At 45.2% G+C, this 3514-nt stretch overlaps 1 pseudogene; it reads right to left on the bottom strand.

Moving 5' to 3' along the window:
- Nucleotides 1–227: 227 nt before the first annotated feature.
- On the bottom strand, nt 228–2445 carry LOC118842918 (annotated as a pseudogene).
- Between the last annotated feature and the right edge of the window lie 1069 nt (nt 2446–3514).

Here is a 3514-nt window from a genome sequence, read left to right as displayed (position 1 = left end):
TGGCCATCAGAGTGCCTGATACAAGACTCAACACAGGGCCTAATACAGTGCTTACCTCAGTGCCTTGCAAATACAGGTATATAGAAGGATTTGTGATCTTAGCTTGGAGAACTCCCAACAAAGGAATCCCCTCCACCAACAATACAGATTGCAGACCGAACCTATCTAATTTATTTATTTATTTATTTGTTTGTTTGTTTGTTTGTTTATTTATTTATTTATTTATTTGCCAATTTAAATAGATTTTTTATTCTCCAGGACAAGAATTGCATTTCCACTTGTTTACAGTACTGATAAAGTGCAATGTTGTTCACTTCTCTCCCTCTGCACACATTCAAGTATTCAGAATGCCCAGATTTACACAGTAGCTTAAATGTTAAACTGCTACTGCCTTGGCTACAAATTTGAGTCCTTCAATTTTTGGAAAGCTGCGTGGAATGCTCTTTCTTCTGTTGTGTTTAGTCGACCTCTTCAATGGTGGGTCCAGAAGAAGCACCTCCAGATGGGGCTGCTCCACCCCCTGGGAACCCACCAGGCGTGCCTCCTGGCATGCCCCCTGCACTCTGGTACAGCTAAGTAATGATGGGGTTGCAGACCTTCTCCAATTCTTTCTGCTGATGCTCACATTCTTCCTCCTCAGCAGTCTGGTTCTTATCCAGCCAGTTGATTATTTCATTACATCTGTCAAGGATCTTCTGCTTGTCTTCATCCCCAATCTTGCCTTGCAGTTTCTCATCCTCTACGGTGGCCTTCATGTTGAAAGCGTAAGATTCCAGAGAATTCTTAGAAGACACCTTGTCTCTCTGCTTCTCATCCTCAGCCTTGTATTACTCAGCCTCCTGGACCATGCGCTCAATGTCTTCTTTGCTCAGACGCCCTTTGTCATTGGTAATGGTGATCTTGTTCTCCTTGCCTGTGCTCTTATCCACAGCTGAAACATTGAGGATGCCGTTTGCATCAATGTCAAAAGTTACTTCAATCTGAGGAACACCCCTGGGTGCTGGAGGAATTCCTGTGAGCTCAAATTTGCCAAGCAGGTTTTGTCCTTTGTCATTGCTCTCTCACCTTCATAAACCTGAATAAGCACACCAGGCTGGTTGTCTGAATAGGTGGTAAAGGTCTGTGTCTGCTTGGTGGGGATGGTGGTATTACGTTTGATCAGAACGGTCATAACTCCACCAGCAGTCTCAATTCCAAGGGAAAGAGGAGTGACATCCAACAGCAGCAAGTCCTGCACATTCTCAGATTTATCTCCAGACAAAATGGCAGCCTGGACAGCTGCACCATAAGCAACAGCCTCATCAGGATTGATACTCTTGTTGAGTTCTTTGCCATTGAAGAAATCTTGCAGAAGCTTCTGGATTTTGGGGATTCGAGTAGAACCACCCACCAGGACGATGTCATGAATCTGTGATTTATCTAGCTTGGCATCTCTCAAGGCCTTTTCCACAGGGTCCAGTGTGCCACGGAAGAGATCAGCATTCAGCTCTTCGAAACGGGCTCGGGTGATTGATGTGTAGAAGTCAATACCTTCATAGAGGGAGTCAATCTCAATACTGGCCTGGGTACTGGAAGAGAGGGTACGCTTAGCACGTTCGCAAGCTGTGCGAAGACGGCGAACAGCCCTCTTGTTCTCGCTGATGTCCTTCTTGTGTTTTCGCTTGAACTCAGCAATGAAATGGTTGACCATCCTGTTGTCAAAGTCCTCTCCACCCAAGTGGGTGTCCACAGCTGTGGACTTGACCTCAAAGATGCCATCTTCAATGGTAAGAATGGAGACATCGAAAGTACCACCTCCAAGGTCAAAGATCAACACATTTCTCTCGGCACCAACCTTTTTGTCCAGGCCATAAGCAATAGCAGCAGCAGTTGGCTCATTGATGATTCGGAGCACATTGAGACCAGCAATGGTTCCAGCATCTTTGGTGGCCTGGCGTTGGGAATCGTTGAAGTAGGCTGGTACTGTGACCACGGCATTTGTGACAGTCTTCCCAAGGTAAGCTTCAGCAATTTCTTTCATCTTGGTCAAGACCATAGAAGACACTTCTTCTGGATAGAAACTTTTGGTCTCCCCTTTGTACTCCACTTGGACCTTAGGCCTGCCTGCGTCATTCACCACCGTGAAAGGCCAATGCTTCATGTCTGACTGTACAACTGCATCATCAAATCTGCGACCAATCAGACGTTTGGCATCAAAAACTGTGTTGGTGGGGTTCATTGCAACTTGATTCTTTGCAGCATCACCGATTAGACGTTCAGTGTCGGTGAAGGCGACATAGCTTGGGGTGGTCCTGTTTCCTTGGTCATTAGCAATGATCTCCACTTTCCCATGTTGGAAGACTCCCACACAGGAGTAAGTGGTACCAAGATCAATGCCAACTGCGGGTCCCTTCGACATGGTTGCTGGGGAGTCGGGGGGTCGTAGGCGACCACTGCGGAGAAAGAAGGGCTGCTGCTGCGCTGAGTAGCCTAATTTATTAACTCATCCTAGGGCTTAAGGTACATAGATATTAAAAGACCTGTCTAGAGGTTCATAGCTACTTAATATCAGAGGAAGAATTTGAATGAAAGTCCTTCTGACTCCAAATTCAGCATTCTATTCACTAAACTATAGCACACATACTCACACATGCACACATATGTATGTGTGCATGTATATACACACATGTAAAGATATATGCATATAAATAGATGATAGATAGAAAATAGCTGTCACTTAACATTTGTTGAACTGGAGTGGTGCTTGAGCTGAAGAATGGGACTTCAATTTGGGTAGGAAGGAACCATCCCTCCATTTTTGCTCCCACTCTTTCCCTACTCCTCCCCCCTCATGACTTCTTACTCCCTCAAGACTTCAGGAAGCACAGAAAGATAATGCTCGGAGCCCCATTTCTCAATTATATAAGCTCCAGGCAGGACATTTTGAAGGACCATTAACCCTCCTTCCCTTGGTTCCCTAAGGATGTGCTATTGGCTAAGGCAGCCTGATGAGCTGATGTGCCTCTGACTTACAGGAGAACGAAACATTGGAGTGTGTCTATGTGGCAACCACCAAAGTGGGTTTTGGAAAGAAAGAAGAGTTGTGTTTGGTGGTTGTCATAATGCAAATGAATGGGCCAGTAGAGATCACTAATCCTCTGTTGCTGGAGCTATTTGGAGACTCTGGGGCTGTAGAACATAGGAAGAGAAAGAGGGAACAATTGCCTACTAAAATGTAATCAGCAATCACTTGAAGCCACACCATCATCTTTCTATTCCCTGTGAAGCACTGGCAGGACACACTGGCTATGGCCACCATCAAACCCTGCCTCTCTATATATACATTTTAATCAGATTCCTATTAGCATGGAGGTGGGATAAGAAGCAAAGTACTTCTCTTCTGACGTCACAATGCATATAGCCTGCCCAGCTCTTTACCTCTTTAGAAATGACCCTGAGCTTGTTCCATCAATGTTCCATAAAGATGATTGCTTTAAAGCACTCCATTCAACAGAAGAGAGGAGTGTGGATGTTA

The sequence above is a fragment of the Trichosurus vulpecula genome, chromosome 3 (genome assembly GCF_011100635.1).
Source record: "Trichosurus vulpecula isolate mTriVul1 chromosome 3, mTriVul1.pri, whole genome shotgun sequence".
NCBI lineage: Eukaryota > Metazoa > Chordata > Mammalia > Diprotodontia > Phalangeridae > Trichosurus > Trichosurus vulpecula.
This window is presented reverse-complemented; position numbering and strand designations above follow the sequence as displayed.